General features: G+C 39.9%; 1 long non-coding RNA gene across 2 annotated transcripts; it reads left to right on the plus strand.

Annotated features, from left to right (window-relative positions):
- Positions 1-276: 276 nt before the first annotated feature.
- Positions 277-21145, plus strand: LOC116859528. 2 transcript variants are annotated; one of them, XR_004381177.1, is made up of 3 exons: positions 277-353; positions 2027-2095; positions 20981-21145. It is a non-coding gene; the product is annotated as an uncharacterized LOC116859528 (long non-coding RNA). The 2 variants fall into 2 exon arrangements; XR_004381178.1 differs by lacking the exon at positions 20981-21145 and adding an exon at positions 4860-5178.
- The last annotated feature ends 213 nt before the right edge of the window (positions 21146-21358 follow it).

Consider the following 21358-nt stretch of genomic DNA (forward strand, 5'->3'; position numbering starts at 1 on the left):
TTTCTTCCACGCATTTGGTAACTGGCAAAAAAAATTGAGGTGTAAAATTTAGGAGGAAAATCAAAAAAAGAAAAAAGAAAAGAAAAAAGAAAGCCACTCAGCTGGGGCATTTGAGATAGAAGTCTAGAGGTTTTAAACTCTCTTCTTCATAAAAATGACACAGTACCTGTACAGTCAGATCTCAACTCCTCAGTAAGGAATTCAAGAAGCTCTATGATGCAGCCCCAACCGCCCTTCAAGGCCACACCCAGCTGCCATTATGAACTGTGATCCTTTGGAGCACAGACTTTGGATACTACTTGATGGGTGTCTGACCCAGCACACTCACGTCCTTGCCATGTGACCCTGGACAGGTCAGTACGCTTGCTGGGCCTCAGATGTCCCACAGGTACCTACCTCACAGATCAGGAAGTTAAATGAGATAGATGATACCTGATGGTGCTTAACGCAGTTGGCACAAAGTAGGTTTTTAAAAATGGGATATAACACCTGATGATGGTGAGAATCTGAGAGGTGTGCACTTTGCTTTCAATTGTTAATTAATTTTGAAGATTTTCAGGCCAAATGCCCCAACTGTCTTCACCAGCACCCCGCCCCATAGCTCTGATCTCTATCTTCTCCAGCCATGTTCTCAAAACTTGCATTGAACCTTTAAGCTGGATCTGCCTTCACTCTGCCTTGAATTCTGCCTCCCCCACCGGGATTTAAACTTTTTTGAGGACAAAGATTATGCCTTGCATGTTTATGGAGTGAATAAATAAATAACAAAGAAATGATTATGACAAAATATACGTGAAGTGAACACAGACCTTTTAGAAATAATGAACCTTTTCCAGACATCCTGATGTACTGAGTCTTGAAACTGCTACCTACTAAGAAATACCTCAGGAGCCTTAAAAATTTCATTTGGTAACAAAAAAAGTATGCTCCTATTTTTTTCCTTCCTCAAAACCTCTTTGTAATTTCCTTTCCACTGAATCAGACAAAACTGGATCACAGGAGCCAACTCCATCTTTCTTTGAGATCAAGCAATCTCCTTCTAACACATGATAGAGTCCAGGCTCTGTTGGTGGACTCAAATAACTGAAAAGGAAACAAATCTCAATTTCCAGTATCTCTGTCTTTGTCTCTCTCTTTACACACACACACACACACACGCACACACACAAGAAGTGATCAAAGTCCCAACAATATTTATATCTGGGTAGTAAGAATTTGGATGATGTTAATTTTCTCTCTCTTTTTTCTTTCTATAATTTCCAAGGTCTCTACAATAAGTATTATTGCCATGGTAATTAGAAAAAAGTTAACAAGAAAGAGTACTATGGGAGGAAAAGAAAGCCTCCTTAGATAGAAATACATGCTAAAGCCATAAACTCAGATGGTCTAGGACAGTTCTAACTCAATATTGGATTCCACTGACCCCAATGTACCCTCTTTACATCTGTGTTATGACAGTTTAGCTGAGATGCTCCTTTGTAAAGTTGACTCACCTAGAAAAACAAGCTCAAGACAGGAGCCATGGGGCCTCAGTCCCAGCTTGCATAAGTCATTTGCATCTTGGCAGCTCTATGCCTACTGCAGCTCCAAGTGCACTGGGAACATTGAAATAAAGCTCTTCCAAAGTCAGGTATCAATGCCCATAGTCAAAATAAACAGCATGCATGATCCTATATTCATTATCATCACTATTATTACCATCAACATTTATGGAACTCTTGCTACTTGCCAGAAACAGCATTAAATGTCTGCATTATCATATGCAACCTCACAAAAACTCTGAGGGAGAAATTATTACTGTTTTCTATTTAACAGAGAAGGAAGCAGAAACTTAGAAAGTTTATCATCAGAGAAAACATTCACTTTACCATATTCTACTTTAAAGCAGTTCATGTGAGAAAGATACATAGACAATTGGGTGAAAAATCTAGTCTTTGGAAGGAAAAAGAGAGGTGGGGGAAAGAAAAAGAGCAGTGGGGAAGGCTGCCAATCTATAGTAAGTCAAAAAACATACGTGTCTCTGCAGCCCAGAAATGCAACCCACTAAGTCTGACAGGGGACAGAAAGACCACAGGAAAAATGTTTGCACTTGAAGGTCATTATTTCCAAAATGTGTAACCTGATTGCAACACAGGACTGCTTCTGTACACAACGAGTAGAGACTGGCCCCAAGCTGGGTGGCAAAGATCTTGAGTAAGGATGCCATCCTAATAATTCAATAGTTCTTTTTCTAATAATTAAATTATTATTTTTAGAGGAATAGCATATCTGAGATCTCTTGTGTCCTTTTAATAGGCTTTATTTTTGTTGTTGTATAGTTTTATTTCATTGCTTAGGCTAAGGTGAAGCTATAATTCAGTTTAAATGCTATATGTTACAGGCAAGCTGCTTACAATATATGGTCTCAGGAATTTTTGGAAACTTATCTTTGGATGTTATTGGCACAAAATAACAGTCTAGAATTTGGTCCTCTGGGTGTAAAAGAGAAATAAAGCTTCCTGTGGCTTGACAACTTATAAAAGTTAACTCTGCCACAAAACATGTCGGGGGAAAAAGGCTCTGAAACCTTTTCCGAGCTCTGGATAGAAAAACCAGAGAGGGTTGTAAGAATCTAGACAGTATGATACTATGATGAGGAAAAATTCAAGATTTCTAATTCAGAAGTGACAGGTTACAGACAGAGAAAATTTGCAAAAGACCCTATGATAAAGGACTGTTATCCAAAATATACAAAGAGCCCTTAAAAGTCAACAATAAGAAAATAAAAAAACCTGATTTAAAAATGAGCTGGGGCACCTGGGTGGCTCAGTCGGTTAAGTGTCTGCCTTCAGCTCAGGTCATGATCTCAGGATCCTGTGATCAAGCCCTACATCAGGCCCTCCACTCAGCAGCGAGTCTACTTTTCCTTCTCACTCTCCCTCTGTGCTCACACTCTCTCTCTCTCTCTCTTTCTCAAATAAATAAATAAAAACATTTAAACTTTTTTAAAAATGAGCCAAAGGCCTTAACAGACCACTCACCAAAGAAGATATACAGAAGGCAAATAAGCATATGAAAAGATGCTCCACATCATAGATCATCAGAGAAGTGAGAATTAGAACAACAATGAGACACCACCACACCCTCTTAGAATGGCCCAAACCCAAAATCCTGGCAACACCAAATGCTGGCAAGGAGTGACAGGAGCTCTCATTCATTGTTGGTGGAAATCTAAAATGATACAGTCACTTTGGAAGACACTTTGGTAGTTTCTTTAAAATTTAGCATACTCTTACCCTATGACCCAGAAATTATGCTCCTTGGTATTTACTCAAAGGGGCTGAAACTTATATCCACACAGAAGCCTATACACAGATGTTTATACCAGCCTTATTCGTAATTACAAAAACTTGGAAGCAACCAAGATGTCTTTCAATAGATAAATGATAAATTGTGGTATATCCAGACAATGGAATATTATTCATAACAAAGAAGAAATGAGTTATCAAACCTTGGAAAGACACGGATAAATGTAAAGGCATATTAGTAAATGAAGGAAGCCAATGTGAAAAGACTATACACTGTATGATTCCAAGTATACGATATTCTAGAAAAGGTAGAACTATAGAGACAGTACAGGGACTCATAGGGAGGGAGAAATAAACAGGTGGAACAATGAGAATTTTTAGAAACTATTCTGTATGATAGATACTACAATGGTAGATACATACTATTATACATGTGTTAAAACCAATAGAATGCATAAGACAATGAGTGAATCCTCATGTAAACTATGGACTTGGGTGATAATGATGTGTCATTGTAGGTTCATTGACTGTGGTGGGAGAGGCTGTGCATGTGTGGAAATAGTGGATATATGGGACCTTTGTGTTTTCCACTCAATTTTGCTGTGAACCTAAAACTTATTTAAAAAATGAAGTCTATTTTAGGGGCGCCTGGGTGGCTCAGTTGGTTAGGTAACTGCCTTTGGCTCGGGTCATGATCCCAGGGTCCTGGGATCAAGCCCCATGTTGGGCTCCTTGGTCGGTGGGGAGCCTGCTTCTCCCTCTCCCTCTGCCTGCCTCTCTGCCTACTTGTAATCTCTGCCTGTCAAATAAATAAATAAAATCTTTAAAAAAAATAAATAAATAAAAATAAAAAAAGAAAACTCTGTGTGTGTGTGTGGTGTGTGTGTGTGTGTGTGTGTGTGTGTAATAATTATCATCTTCTGTATTTACAAGACTAATAAGAGGCAAAATTGTGAAACTGGAGCAAGTTGATCCTTGGGGTTTCCCGAGCTCTACTTTGAGTCCCAGTTCCCCGTGCTAGAGTTCAGGGATTTCTCTACCACATGCTAAGTACAGTGTTTTAAATCCACTGGAGTGGTCAACCACTCCTGCCCTCATAAAGTTTACAGTTCAAAACAGAAGGAAGCATTAAACAAGTAATTACAGTAGCTACACAGATAGCTGATTGAATTGTGATAAATGCCCTGAAACAACACAACAAGATCAAACCTAGTCAGTGGACTCAGGGATGACTTCCCTGGAGAAGAAATTTAATCTATAGCATGAAGGTTGGCTGGAAGCTAAGCAGGGCAAGGTGTATTCTTAGGTTGTGGGGTAGGGTTGAAAGAAAAGCAGCTCAGCATAGGAAATACCACACAGACAGGCTCTGAGGGAGGAGGGCTGTGGAGCCTGAGGGAGAAACTGAAAACCCAGATCACTGTAGCACTAAAAGTGTGAGAGGTGGGGAGAGAAGCAGCTGGAGAGATGGGTGGGGGACAGATTGTATTCTAAACTGTCCTAATAGCAAGAGTCAGCCACTGAAGGATTTTAAGCAGAAGGGTGATGGTATTTTATCTCTCCTTTTACTTCTAGAACCTAATCCAATGCTTAAAACATCATGGGTGGCTCAATAAACATTTGACAAAGGAAAGATGGAAGGAAAATGAGGAAGAGATGGACACACTCATTTACTCAATTATGTATTATGTAATAAGTGGAATTCCAGTTGTCTGGAATTGGCAATGCACCCACTTACATAATTCATTTTCTGAGTGAAATCATCTTGACTATCACCATCACCATCATCCATTATTACTCAAATAATCATTTTCTTCTTCAAAACCCAGAGTATGTTATTAAAATTTTTTTATTATAATTTCAAATCAGAACATTCTCTTGTCAATTCTCTGCGTCCAAGATCTGGGGGTCACTCTACTTTCCATGTTTGCCATATCTGAAAATTTATGTGTACCTCTTGATGAGAGATATAAAACTCAACAGCAACTTTACTACTAATGATGAGAGGTATTGGTTTTTATTTGAAACCATTGCTCTTTAATGACCTAAATAGCTTTAGCACTTTTCCTAGGCTAGACAAAGGAATATTGATTTTCCTTTTTTTTTTTTTTTTTTTTTCTTCTCCTGCCAGAGAAATCTTGCTGAAGGAGTAATTCAGCTAACCTGGCTCTTTTGGCATTTTCTCCCATGGTTCAGCTGGGACTCTAGAGCATATAGAAATTCTAAGAATGAAGTGTTCTTCTTGTTGGCAATGCTATCCCAAAGGCAATTTACTCCTGTTCAGAGTCTAAGAGAAGTCCCTTCTGCTCTTTTGTGTAATGTCTTCTTCAAACAGATTAAAAAATATGATCAAGTCTCATTTAAGTAAGGAGAAAATACTTCCTCAAGTTATGAGAGATGAGAGGAAGGTAGAGGAGGTAGCCATGCTTACAAATTGAATAAAGGCAAGACAACCAGAATGCAGATGTTCCTCAGGACCCTGGGCAAATGTGAAAAGGGAGAAAAGGAAGCAAGACGACAAACTGAGGAGCCTCAGACAGCTCTCCCCAAAGGTGCCCAGGCTCCCTGGCAGCACTGAGCTGGGCTCCTCTCAGAGGGTGGAGAGCATTTCCTCTTGAATTCCCAGAACTCAGGGGGCTGTCTACCTGTGGTAGATGGTTTGTAAATGTGTGTTAAATGGAATGGATGGAAGAAACAATGAGCGGCTAAATGACTAAATAAACAAAACAAACCAAAACATTTTGGCTGCCACATATTGGAAAGGGAATAAGTAATCACCATCTTGAAATCACTTGATCAAGCTAGGGTGTAGTCAGCAGAACTGGTCAAGATGTACCTGTAGGAATGGGGGCTGAGGAGGAAATATGCGGCAAAGGAAAGAGTGTTCTGAAAATACTTTGGGTGATAGGTCACAAACTACTGCCTGTGGGCCAGTCACCTGTTTTTATAAATGAAGTTGCATTATTTTAATTTTATGTTATTTTTTAAGATTTTACTCTTTTTAAAAAGATGTATATGGGGGGCATGTAAATAGGAGGAGGGGCAGAGGGATTCTTCAAGCAGACTCCCCACTGAGCATAGAGCCCCATGCAGGGCTTGATTTCATGACCCTGAGATCATGACCCAAGCTGAGGCCAAGAGTGGGACACTCAACTAACTGAGCCACCCAGGCACCCCTAAGATTTTATTTTTAAGTACTCTCTACAACCATCTTGGGGCTTGAACTTAGAGTCTGGATATCAAGGGTCACGTGTTCTACCTACTGAGACAGCCAGGAGCCTCAAATGAAAATGTATCAGAACACAGTGACACCCAATCCTTTATGTGCTGTTTATGGCTGCTTTCAGCTATAATTGCAGAGTTGAGTAGTTGCAACAGAGAGCATAAGACCACAAACCTAAAATATTTACTATCTGGACCTTTACCAAAGATGTCTGCCCACACCTGCTTCAGGTCAAAGGCAGAAAAAGGATCCAATCCAAGGAGATGTAAGCAGGCAGGATCTAGTATCATGGGATTCTCAAGAGAGTCAGAGTGGGAGGCTGAATCTCAGACACATAAAATGCTACAATTGGATGGGACCTCAGAGTCTACTGGATCAACCTCCTTCTATAGTTGACTCAGAGAGGAAAAACAACCTGCTCAAGGTCACACAGTCAGTTAGTGGAAGCTCTAGGACTAGCAGAGACCTCGAGAACTACCACGTGTGGACTGTAACCACACCTGGTTGCTCAGAAGTCCAGAGTGAGTTTATTCCCTAACTGTAGCAGAGACCCAGTTCCTGGGATCACATCACATCTTGGGGCTCAGGGACACATGACTATTTATCTTAAGAAAAAGGCAGAATCTAGGTGAAGAAGGGAGATGACTTCTTTCCCAAATTTCATTTTTTTAGTCCTCTGGACTTATGGTTGACTTTATCATAAAATATGTGAGGGTCAATGCCACCCAACTCAAAATTAACTTTGCAAGAAAATTGGGGAAGCTAAGAAGCACCTGGCAGATGTGTGTGTGTGTGTGTGTGTGTGTGTGTGTGTGTGTGTTTTAACCTATCTAAGAAGCCTCATGGAGGAGCAATTTTGACAGGTCCCATTAAGTATTCCGTCAATTGGGAATACCTAATCACAAGGCATTTGAAAACATAACATTCTGGGTAAATAAATAAACACTTTGCCTCCCAGGCTTGGAACCACTCTAACACAGCCCATGTTGAAGGAAAACAAGTTTCTCAAACTCCAGAGAAACTCAAAGTCCTGAAAGGTTAAATAAATCCCAGGCACATTAGAGTAAGGCTTCACTGGTCAGGGTCTAGGAAAACATTCCTCTGTGGTGTGACCCACCAAGTATCACCAGCTAAACAAACTCCTTGCCACCAACCTTGCAGGCCAAGAAAGAGTTCACTGAAGAGCTGGATTAAAGCTTTCCTGTGGCTGTGGAGTGTTATCTTCTGTCCTTAGGAAATGGTTTCTGTGGAAGAGACAGAAGAGCTCATACGGCCAGTCCCTCGTTCTGTTAGGTAAGGAAACAGAGCCCAGAGAGGTACGCCTATTGCCACAGGCCATAAAACATAAGACAGTTTAGAATCTTGGCCTCTTTTCAACATAGCACACATAGGAAAGCCTACCATAGCACCTAGCAAATAGTAAGCACTCAACAAACATTTGCAGTATGAATGAATCAATAAATGAATTTAAAAACTTTAAATTTAAAGCACTCTTTGAATGCTTTACATGCTCTGTACACTGTTTTAGGCTCTGGAGATACAGTGTTGAATGAGATCCCTGCCGTTATAGAATTCACGTGTGTGTGTGTGAGTGTGTGTGAGGAGTAGTAGTCATCGTCATCGTCGTAGTAGGGTAGTAGTCAGTAGTAGTAGGGCTATTGGGGTAATGTATTTTGAGGATCAGAGAAATAATTACAATAACTAATATTTAATAAATATTTGCTATATGTCAGCCAGATACTGTTCTAAGCACTTAGTCAATTTGGGCAGCCATAACAAAATACCATAGACTGGGTGGGTTAAACAACAGACCTTCATTTCTTGATGTTCTGGAGGCTAAAAAGTCTGAGATCAAGGTACTAGATAATTCCACTCCCCAGAAGGCTTTCTTCCTGGCTTGCAGACTGCAGCCGGACCACTGTGTCCCCACAATGTGGAGATGCAAGAAGCTCTGGTCTCTCCTTCTTCTTATAAGAACACTAATCCTAATCCTATCATGGGACCTGTACTTTCATGACCTCATCTAAACCTAATTATCTCCCAAGGGTCCCACTTCCAAATACCATCATATTGGGAGATTAGTGCTTCAACATAGGAATTTTGGGCAGACACATTCAGTCCATAACAGCACTGTATATAAACCAACTCCTTTAGGACTCAATAACACGTGAGAGAACTACTCTTAAGCCCTCATTTCACAGAAGAAGAAACAAGCACAGAGAGGTTAAATAGCTTGCTCAAGGTCACACAGTTCTAAGTGGCAGAGCCAGGATTCAAACCCAGGCAGTCTGAGCTTCATAGTCCAAAGTCTCACCCAAAGATCAAGGGGGTGAATGAGTGATTTAGTGAGTGAGTAAATAGATGAGTGAGTTAAGAAACAAATACAATTCTTCATTGTGAATCTTTCATAGTAGGAAAACAAAAACCTTTCATAAAATTAGTTTTCAGAAGTTCCTGGTTTGTAAGTAAATTACAGATATTCCTTAACTTATAAGGGGGTTACATCCTGATAAACCCATCATAAGGTGAAAATGCATTTAGTACATCTAACGACCTAGTGTCATAGCTTAGCCTCGCCTACCTTAAATGTGCTCAGAACACTTACGGCGGCATACACTTTGATGAAATCCTCTAACACAAAGCCTATTATTAATAAAGTAATAAATATCTCATGTTATTTATTAAACACTGTATAGAGAGTGAAAAACAGAATGGCCGTATGATGCCGAATGCTTTAAGTGTACCCGCTGTTTACCCTTGTGATCACAGGCCTGAGTGGGAGCTGCCGCTTGGTGCTGCTGCCCGGCAACACCAGACAGTATCTTACCACATATTGTTGGTCCAGGAAAAGATCAAAATTCAAAATCCTAAGTATGGTTTCTACTGAATGTGCACTGCTTTTGCACCATCATAGACTATCTGTGTAAGAAATTCTGACCATGGGGCACCTGGGTGGCTCAGTGGGTTAATCTGCTGCCTTCAGCTCAGGTCATGATCTCAGGGTCCTGGGATCAAGCCCCGCATCGGGCTCTCTGCTCAGCGGGGAGCCTGCTTCCCTCTCTCTCTCTGCCTGCCTCTCTGCCTACTTGTGACCTCTCTCTCTCTCTCTCTCTGTCAAATAAATAAATAAAATCTTAAAAAAAAAGAAAAAAGAAATTCTGACCACGGCAACTCTTTCCAAAACTTATTTGAAAAAATTTAGACACATAGAGTTTCTTTAAGTTGATGTATGTGCAAACTTCTTTCCTCAGGGGACAGTTTTCAGATTATAAATCTAAACATCATGAAAATAGCTAATATTTAATGAGCCTTATCATGTGTCAGATACTAAGTGCTCATTTTAACTCATTTCATCCTTATGACCACCCTAGGAAGCAGGTGCTATTTTCTTTTAACTTTACAGATGAGACAATTGAGGCACAGAGAGGTTAATTATCTTTCCTAAGGTCACAGAGCTAATAAAGTGGCAGGGCTGGAGTCTGAAAAGGGTGATCCCATTCCAGAGACTAGGAAATACTCCGCTGAGTCTCTCTGGTTTTTTTAGGGCCGTGTTTCTCAACCTGACCTCATGTTGGCTTCACTTGGGAAGCTTCAAAAAAAATGCTGATGTCTGGGTCCCACCCCAATAAAATGAGGATATCTAGGAATGAAGCCTTGGTATTGCTCTTTTTAAAACTCCATTATAATTCTGATGCACAGTAAGAGTCCAAATACGCAGATTTAGGGAACCTGTAATTGGCTCAAACCCTTCTATGTTTTGAGCTTTCTACCCAAAGCCAACATCACAGCAATCTCCACCTTCCCATGGCATTGGTGATTCCCAAGGACAGCCCATGTCTCAGGCGGCAAAGCTGACTCCCTGCCAAAAATTTCTACGGGGGCTGGAGATTCTGGTTTTTCAGAACTGTCAAGTCCATCTGCACTGGGTCTTCTTAGCACTGCCTATAGGGAGGATCAAGCAGGAACAAGTCTGTTATCCCCCAAATCACTCTTAGCTAAGAGCAGCTCTCCTTGTGCCAGGAGCTACACAGGTGCTTAAGATACATTGTTATCACTCTTCACTCCTGGGATTTGAGGGAGGCCCAGTCAATAGATCCCTTCTTCTTGCTACGTGATTTCTAAACCAGTTGAGATAAGCAAAGGAGTTAGGCAGATGGAGATCAAAATGTTAGCTTTATTACAGATAAAGCTTGCTCCACTATACAGGGTAGGTGTAAAGCAACAATGAGCTTCTATATACTATACCCCAGAATCAGACACTGAGCAGAAGTTTAGCAGATGGACAGATGTAAGTGAACCTGGAAGAGACTCCACTGGTGCTGTAATGCATGTTTATAAAGCACGATTGAATTGTAAGATATTATTACTAAAATAGAAACTGCACAATGACTACCTTACTCAATGCAGGCACTATGCTTAATTATTATTAAGTCTACTACACAGCAACAAACTAAGCGCAAAGTCATTTACAAATTTCCCTCAATTTACATGTAGCTACTATTTGCAACATTTCTCCACACAAACCCCCCAGAAAAGAGGAAGAGAAGAGATTTTATTGTATTTCCATCTTTTATACTGTACTTATGGGCGCCATATGCAAGACACATGTGAGAGGCATAGCCACAGCACACCCCACATGGGCACTGCAAGCCATTTACATTAGATTTTCCTGTTACGGTCGCTGCAGGCACGTAAAATGTTTATTACTGTTATATTGCCATTGCTTTCATTCTACATATACCTGCTGCTGAGCATCTGGTCTTGTGTTGAAAAGAATGGAGTGCATTGACGTTTTCTCTGGAACTCTAGTTTTCTTACTTTAACCAGACACTGGCTCTCCCTGGCCTTCCTCACTGGCTAGTCCTAAAGGCTAGACTGTCAGTAATTTTTGTATTAGCTGAACGAAAAGAAGCATGACAAAGACTGCTTTTGCATTAAACTAACAGTCAAACAAAAGCAGGTCATTTAAAAAATATATTTTATTTATTCCTTTATTTGAGAGAGAGAGATTGAGAGAGAGAGAGAGAGCAAGAGCAAGCTGGGGGACTGAGAGGGACAAGCAGCCTCCACACTTAGTGCAGAGACCGATGAGGGGTTCAATCTCAGGACCTTGAGATCATGACCTGAGCCAAAACCAAGAGTTGGAGGCTCAACCAACTGAGTCATCCAGGTGCCCCAAAAAGCAGGTCTTTTTTTTTTTTTTTTTTTAAAGCAGGTCTTTTTAATACCAAGGTAATCACTCTTCAAAGAGTAGTCCATGAAATTTTTTCCCAGGTCTACTAAGGAGATGGGAATTGTACCCCAATCAGCACATCTTCTCCTATCCCCAAGCCACTATACACAGCATCAGGCCTACTGCTCGTGCAGTAACTCCTTGCCACTTGTCTGATGCCTAACCCTTCAGGTACCTAATCCTTGTCTTCAGAAATCTGAAGCTAGAAGACAACCCTGTAAGTTATATTAAACAATAAAAAGTTAAATATAGGAATAGGTGATAGTATAGATTTAATATACTAGAAAGCTGTCTGGACTTGGACTGAGCTGGGTGAAAGGACAGGCTTTCTCTTATAGCCTTGGTCACATCACTTGACTTCTTTGTGCTATGTTGTACAATTGAGACAGAATGTGTGGTGGTTAAGAGGTTGGGCCTCAAATTTAGACATGATTGTGAACCTCAACTGTCATTTATCAGCTCTATGAGTTTCGGTAACTTACAAAACCATTCTATGCCCCTAATTCTTCATCTGTAAAGGGGACCTGCTACAGAGGATGACTGTGAGGATTAAACATGATATTCATAAAGCACTCACCAGAGTGCCTAGACCAAAGTAGGTGTTCCCTAAGGGGCAGCTGTCATTATTTTCAAGTTAAAAAACCTCTGTGAAACCACCGGTGAACTACTATGATTATATAACCAATTGTCAAATGAGTGGTACTAATGATTGGTGATTTCAGAGTTGAGGGGAAAGGACTCTCTATGGGAAGGAAATACACTGAGCTTGGCTTTGAAGAAGGCCCACAGTGGGAAAGAGAGTTGGGGGATGACAAAGACATGAAAAACAGAGTGGCTTAATCAAGGGCAAGGAAGCAGGAATGTGCATGGAATAATTTATGAACAATGAGTACAGGAGCTCATTGGAGCAAAAGGTTCACATGCGGTGGGAGGAGGAGGAGAGGAGTTGGGTAGCAGAAAATAGTATTTGGAAGGAATTCTGGGACAGTCCTTCCAGAAAAACAAATCTGGATAATCCCAAGGCAGTGGTGTACATTTGAATATTTGCAAGTAGTGAGAAGATATGATGAAAAGAAGATTATCCTGTTAGTAATTGATAAGACAAAATTAATATCCTGGAGGTTCTTTTTTTCTGTTTTATTGGTGGATAAGACTATTTAAACTTTGATGAGGTTCAAGGGCCTAACAATGATTTGTAAAAAATTAACTTTCCCAGTTTTCACTTATAACTTAGTAAATCATTAAATACTGCTATAGCTAACATGTGTATAGCTCTTTATAGTTATTGTAATATTAAGTCATCCATAAATAGTGGCCATAAAAGAACAAAATCCCAGGATGCTTTCACCATGGGGAATTGTCTAATAGGGTCACAAAAAAAAAAAAAAAAACTTTGAAGTGACAACTTTGGGGTAATGGGTCATAATCTTTTAGAGTAGTGTTTTACTCTAGAAGTTTTTTCCCTTACTGACAAAAATTAGAAAATAGTAAATTGCAAACTGCAAGAATTAGAGCACAACTCATGAAGATTTAAACCCCGAAGTTGGAAAAATTTTAGACAACATGAAAATTCTCTAAAATAATTTTAAAGACCCAGGATCAGGAGAAAACTTTTCAAATCTGACCTTCAAACCTGACCTGTCTGATCAAATAAAATTAGAAGGGAACATGTAACCACAATGACTTAAAAGAGAGGATCTGAACAGAATTGTTTTCTACTAAGGAGGGATTTGACTCAACACCAGAACTGGAATGCATAGTATGTCTGGATAATACTGGTGATAGCAAAATCTCCTATTTATTGAGCAATAAGCTGGGCTCATGCTAGAAGAATTTGGCCTTATTTCATTCTCATAACAACATATTATCTGCATCTTCCAATTAGGAAATTGAGATTTAGTGTGACTTGATAACTTGTCCAAAGTCACGCAGCTAATGAATGCAGGATTGAGCTGGATTTAATGGCAATTCTGCCTGACTTCCTAACTTGGGCTTTTTCTATTGTACCCACACAAATATGCAGCAGGTACTAACTAATACATACACAACACACACACACACACACACACACACATGCCCACATACACACACACAATATACACATTTCCTGAAGTGGAATAAATGTAATAAGCATGTGTAACTTAAGGAGTCAATAATTATCCATTGATTTTTATTATTTTCTTTATAGGGTCATAAGTTTATTTTTAAATTTTTATTATTTTTGAAAAGATTTTATGTATGTATGTATGTATGTATGTATTTTGAAGAGAGAGAGAGACATAGCAAGAGAGGGAACATGGAGAGCAGGAGAGGGAGAACAGACTTCCTGCCAAGCAGGGAGCCCGAGTCGGGGCTCCATCCCAGGACCTTCGATCCTAGGGCCCTGGAATCATGACTTGAGCCAAAGGCAAACAGACGCTTAAGGACTGAGCCACCCAGGCGTCCCTAAGGTCGTAAGTTTAAAGAATGAGTTGTTAAAAGAAGAATCTAAATTGGATGGTTCCAGATGATATCAGCAAGCACTGTCCTGACACTTGAGAGGGCCAGACCAGGTATGCTGCAACCCTTCAGAAAGAGACCTAAGTGAGTGCCTTGGATTAGTCCTTCTGACACTTTTCTCATACTATTCAAATATGTCACAATACCCCCACATGGTTGGCAGCCTAAGTATTATTTTCACATGTTATATGGAAAACACTGAGTCCTAAAAGCAAAGTGGCTTCCCAAGGCCATACAGCTAGTATGTGGCTGGGCTGGGACTCATATCAGGTCTTCTAACTCCAGATCTGGACTCTCCCCATTATAACACAGCTGCGTCTAGAAGGTACATCAACTTAGTATTTATTTACTTACTTTTTCAAGGTTCTTAAACATTTTATTTATTTATTTTATTTTATTTAGGGGATTTTATTTTATTATTTATGTGTTTTTATTGTTGTGTTCAACTAGCCAACATACAGTACATCATTAGTTTTTGATGAAGTGTTCAGCAATTCATTGTTGCATATAACACCCAGTGCTCATCACGACACATGTCCTCCTTAATACCCATCACCTGGTTAGTATTTTAAATCCACTGGGTTTAAATCCACCACAGCAGAGGGATTAAGGCCCAGTGATGCTCAGTTTTCCCATAAGTAAAAATACAGACAATAGACTGATGTGAAGACCAGATGAAAGAAACAAGAACACAGTTCAAATTACTTCATCATGTATATTAGATCCTGAGCTTTCTGCAGATTATTTACACAAAACAAGTTGTTAAGCACCCACTCAGCACCAGGTACGTGCTAGGTGCTTTGGACACAAAAATCTTTGAATTTTTCATGCTGAGCACAGTGGCAGTCACTTGTAGGGATGCATAAATATGATATGAATGGGAGGGATAAGAAGCAGATGAATAAATTAAACATAAATGAGAAAGAAGAATTTTTAACCTTGTATACCAAAATTCATTCATTCAACAAACATATTGAGTCCTGGCCATGTGAACTATTCTGGGGTTGTGGAAGACACAAAAATAAATAAAATGCATGTTGTAGCCTCAAAGAACAGCACACTATATTGGGAAGAACATAAGATTCAGAGTTAGAGGGGTGCCTGGGTAGCTCAGTGGGTTAAAGCCTCTGCCTTCCGCTCAGGTCATGATCTCAGGGTCCTGGGATCGAGCCCTGCATTGGGCTTTCTGCTCAGCAAGGAGCCTGCTTCTTCCTCCCTCTCTCTCTGGCTGCCTCTCTGCCTACTTGTGATCTTTGTCTGTCCAATAAATAAATAAAATCTTAAAAAAAAAAAAGATTCAGAGTTAGAAGACCTACATCTTGAAACTCCATTCTACCTGCTAACTTTGAACACATTTCTGAGCCTCAGTTTTTCCATCTGTAAAGTGAGGATAATACTGACCTTTCATGATTGGGGAGAGGAATAACACTTGTAAAAGTGCTCTGAAAACTGCTACTTGATGTTGCCATTATTACAAAAATATTACAAAAATATTTGCTATTAGCCATCAAATCCAAGGTTTATTGAGGTACCTGGAGAATTGCTTTAATTCCCTGCTTTGTTTTAATGATGGAGACATGGCTGAAGGTCCATTGTGATGGGATGAATGTGACCTGTATTACCATCCATTGTTTCCTTCTTCCCTGAAATCCACTCAAGACAATCACAGAAGCAGTTGTTCTAAAGGGCATATTAAGTGAAAGGAGATATGTCTGCTAATAAAATACAAAGGACCAGTAACAAATGAGTCTTTGTGTCTAAAGGTATAACTAATAAGTCATAAGTTATTTGTTTTAAATAACATTGGGCTGGGGCGCCTCCGTGGCTCAGTCAGTTAAGCGGCTGCCTTCGGCTCAGGTCATGATCTCAGGGTCCTGGGATAGAGCCTTGCATCCTGCATCCTGCCCAGAGGACAGCCTGCATCTCCCTCTCCCTTTGCCTGCTGCTCTGCCTGCTTGTGTTCTCTCTCTATCTCCCTGTCAAATAAATAAGTAAAATCTTTAAAAAATAAAATACAAATAAATAAATAACATTGGGCTATACCATCTCTGTGCCTTTTTGCCTTTGTTTCCAATTCTGGGTTGAGTCAAGTCAACTAATGTATATCAGTCACCCATCATGTACTAGGGGACTACTCCCTTGCGTAAGCCATGATCCCTGCCTTCAGGGATCATGCATGTGAGACAGATATGAATACAAATAATCATAATACAGTAGGAACACTTTATAACACAGATATGAACAAATCATCATAACAAAAAGAGGTGTGATTGACAGCTTTGCTATAAAAGCAGGGAAAGTTTTATAGAGAAGGTGACACCTGAGAGCGCCTTTATATAAAAATAGGAGTTCAGCAGATCCTGGCAGCAGAAGAGCACTCCACACAGAGAAAACAGCACATGCAAAGACAGAGGAAAAGAGAGAGGGAGAAAATTCATGGCACATTTGGAGAATAGAGATTATGTTAGTATGGTTAATGTATATAGGTTATGTAAGAAGTGGTTCAAGACGAGGAGGGAAAGGTAGGTTGGAACCAAATTATGATAGCCCCTGCTTAAGGATTTGGGGCACTAGCTTATGAATCATGCATCTCCAGTACCTCCACAGTTCCTATAAGTGAATCCTCAATAAATACTTGTTGAATGAGAAAAATATGATTACTTACAGCAACTGAAATGTTTTCCCTACTCACAGCTCTCTATCCCTTTAGACTTTGGAACAAGGTAAAAACGTATAGGAAAAAAGTCTCACTGGGAAAGGAAGAAAGAAAGGAAGGAAGGAAGGAAGGAAGGAAGGAAGGAAGGAAGGAAGGAAGGGAAAGAAAGAAAGAAAGAAAGAAAGAAAGAAAGAAAGAAAGAAAGAAAGAAAGAGAGAGAAAAAGAAAAAAAAGCAAAGTGAGGGGCGAAGGTGCAGACGATGGTGGCGAATAAAGCCACCAAAAGTAATGACATGAGAATTGTTGCTCTACCCCTGGGTCTGAACTCTTGCCTTGCTGTTGCCATCTATGAAAACCGTAAGTCAAGTAACCACCTGAGCTTCGGTTTCCCCATGGGTAAATATGAGTAATACAGAGTAATTTTTACTGAACTATAGCATTGTGTGAAAGATCAAACCAGATTTCCATGAAAGCTCCTTAGAAGTGGCAAAAATTATACACATTTCAGGCAAACCTGGTGTCATTATGTGAGGCTAAGGGTCTCTGGACGGAGGAGTGCCAGGTAGAGAATTACATACAGTGTAGAGACACGGAACCTGACAGCCCAGGATGACTGATTCCAGTTTTCAAGAGCAGTGAGAGCCTTGCTAACACTGGCAAATGATTGCCATTTCCTTTGTCAGGCAGTGACAGGAGTTAGTTGACCTGAAAATTCACTAATAGTTCCATTAGAGAGGCCTTGGAAGTAGCCATCTTTTTACTCATCCTGGTCAATTAACAATGAATTAATGCCAGACATATTTTCGATTGAGCTGAATGGTAATTTCCCCCCATTTTGCTAAAAATATCCCCTTATAAAGGGAAAGCTAGCCAGCAAATATCCTGCTTTTCTTTCCAAGATTACTTGAAAGAGTTTCTAAAACAATGTCAGCTCTAGGCATTGATCAGGTAACAGGTCCAACCCTGGTTTTGACATGGGAGACCTAAGTTCAAATACCAGCTTCTCCACATACCCAGCTGTGTGTTCTTTGACAAATAACTGAAACTTTCTGAAACTCAGTATTTTCACATGTAAATTAAAAGCGTAGAGATGAATGCTTAGGTCCCTTTCAATGATAAAATGTTGTGAGATTTTTCAGTGGTTCTAGGCATGTTGGTAGAATTGAAGGCTGAACTTGGGTATAGAGGAGGAGAACTGGATTTCTTCTATGCTCTCTGAGCTAGGAGTTAGGACACTGGGTTAAGTCTTAGCGCTTGGTTCTCAACTGGGGAAGGTAGGTGGGGGTGGGGATATATGGGGTGCGGATTCTGCCCCCCACTGGACAGTTGGCATTACCTGGAGACATATTTTGGTTGTCACCACTGGGGACTGCTTCTGGCATCTAGGGGGTACAGGCCAGGGAGACTGTCAAACATCCTACAATGCAGAGGAGAGGTCCCCACGACAAAGAATTATCTAGCCCCAAATATCCATAGTGCAGAGTTTGAGAAAATATCTCCAGTTTATTGGATAGTTTTGTCCAGGTCATAGCTTTTTCACTGTTTAACTCTGTGTCCTCATTTACAAAATAAGGATGATAACAAAATCTGCCTCTTTCTCTCACCTCGTGAAGTCGACAACCAAATAAGGTAACAGATCAAAAGTACCTTGAAATTTAATGTGCTTCAAAACAGAGGAATATTATCCTCATTATTAACCGATTTTTGCTGCTCCAGGGGCCACTTCACTTGGGTTTATCCTCTTATTCTTCTTTTGGACACGGGGTCCTGAGATACTTCTCTAGTTTGTGACAATTACTTCAACATTTGGCCTTATTAAACTAATTAAACAACAAACAGACATAAGCTAAGCAAAATCTAAGGTTGTAAATACCTCAAGGTTATAAAATTGAAACGTAAGTATAACCAATCCCAAACAGCAAACTAAGCTTTAAGGTACAACCAATGAATAGTTTCCTTACTTTGCTTTTGCCTTTTCTCTATAAAAATCTCTCCCCAGCTGCTCTATATAGAGCATTCAAACCACTTCCGATTTGGTGCTGTCCAATTCAAATCAGTGTTCAGATAAACTCCTAAAAAAATTTCAACATGCCTCAGTTTATCTTTTAACAACCTCTAGGAGTTATGAAACTTGCTCCCAAACTCAAGTGTGCAAGAAATGTCTTTTTTTAAAAATATTTTATTTATTTATTTACTTGAGAGAGAAAGAGCATGAGAAGAGGGAGGGTCAGAGGGAGAAGCAGACTCCCTGCTCAAGCAGGGAGCCTGATGCTGGACTCGATTCCGGGACTCCAGGATCATGACCTGAGCTGAAGGCAGACACTTAACCAACTGAGCCACCCAGGCACCCAAGAAATGTCTTTCATAATTTTACTGTTAAAGTACATTTCTATTACAAGAGTCCATTAGGCAGGGGCCAAACTCTCAAACTTGGACAGTGAAGGTCTCCTCCACATTTTCTTGAGGTCACATTCTTGTTCCAGGGGTTTCTGTAGGACCAAGGGCTAGGGTGGGGAGGAACTGTCATATCCTCAGAAGTCACCTAACTGTACTAACATTCCCTGGAATGACTCATTGCTTGTCAGGTGATCTGTCCACCTAGGTCACTGCAGGGTCCTCCTTGCTAGGTCCACTGCTTCTCAGAAGCACTCAGAGGAGGCTTTTCTGCTCCCCAACTGCTCTGCTGTGGGCCATTGTATGTGGTTATCTCCCAGCCATCCATAAACTCTCCTTAGGCCACATTTACCTTGTTCTTCCATGCCATCTGAGGCCTTGCCTCTCCAGGTTATCTGGAGAAGTTATCCAGGCTCAGGTTATTTCTGCTCTCGAATCCCCCTAAACATATCTGAGGTTTCTGTCCTCCCTCCCTCAAGAGTTTCTGCATAGGGGACAAGGGTGGCGGGGGGGAGGGCCTTCCACAGGGCATATATCCCTGTTGAGTGATTTCTCCCTTGATTCTTTCTCCTCCTCTGGTCCATCCAAATCACCTTATTTAGCTGTATTCAAATTGTCTTTATCATGTCCTGCCCTCCTATGGATTCTGCTACTCCAAAACTAAATTTTTGAAATAAAAAAAAACAAAAACCATTTTCCCTCCAAAGAAGATATATGAATGGCCAGAAAGCACATGAAAAGTCACTCAACATCACTTAGTCATAAGAGAGAGCCAAATCAAAACCACAATGAGATGTCACTTCATATCCATTAGGATGGCTATTGTCAAAACAAAACAAAACAAAAAGCCAGAAAATAAGTGCTAGTGAGAATGTGGAAAAAATGTCATTCTTGCGCTTTCCTGGTGGGAATGTAAAATGGTGCAGCTGCTGTGGAAAATGGTGGTGATTTCTTAAAATGCTAATCAAAGAATTATCATATGGTCCAGGAATTCTACTTTTGGGTATATACTCAAAAGAAGTGAAAGCAGGGATTCAAATAGATATTTTTGTACACCCATGTACACAGCACCATTTTACATAATAACCAAAAGGTGAAAGCAACCCAAATGTCCACTGACTGATGAATGGATAAACAAAATATATGTGTACATAGGATGAATTAATTAAGCTTAAAAAGGAAGGAAATTCTGACTCATGCCACAGCATAGATGGGACTTTGAAGGCATTATGCTTAGTCAAGTAAGCCAGACATAAAAGGGCAAATACTATGATTCCAATTATATGAGGTACCTAGAGTAGTCAAATTCATAGAAACAGAAAGTAAGATGGTGGTTGCCAGGGACTGGGGGAAGAGGGAATGGGATGTTAATGTTTAATGAGTACAGAGTTTCAGTTAGGGAAGATAAAAAAAGTTCTGGAGATGGGTGGTAGTGATGGCTGCACAAGAATGTGTATAAACTTAATGCCACAGAACTATACACTTAAAAGTGGTTAAAATGGTAAATTTTATGTTATGTATATTTTACTGAATACACTCTAGTTGAATGACAGAATGGTGCCACAGGAAATAAATTGCTAAAAACAAAAAATACAGTTAATATATAAAAAAGGAAAAAAAATTCAATTAATACATAAACATATTATGCCACTGAGACCTATAAAATGTTTTTTCTTCCTTTATCTTCTTAGAAAAGCAGAATCATCTCTGTAATATAGACTCTGATTGTCAAAGAAAGAAAAAGAATCATCCTGAGTCATAAGGATCAATTCATTGTAAGTTTACTGTATCTTTATTCTAATTCTCCAGTCTAAATTTGGATTCCTGGCCAAACAGCCATCCATATCTCTCTCTCTTTCTCTCTCTCTCTTTCCTTCTCATTCCCTGCCCCACCTCCCTCTTTCTTTCTTTCAAGATTTACCTAATTAGGAACAACCAATAGTGGTCACCATTTTTCCAGTTTTTGAGTACATCATTAGTAGAGTAATATACATGGGTTCCAGATAATTTAACAAATGGTGTTGGGACAATTGGTTTCAAAAAATGAGTTTGATCCACTGTACATCTTG

This window comes from Lontra canadensis, unplaced genomic scaffold (genome assembly GCF_010015895.1).
Source record: "Lontra canadensis isolate GAN:19392208 unplaced genomic scaffold, GSC_riverotter_1.0 scaffold158, whole genome shotgun sequence".
Classification (NCBI taxonomy): domain Eukaryota; kingdom Metazoa; phylum Chordata; class Mammalia; order Carnivora; family Mustelidae; genus Lontra; species Lontra canadensis.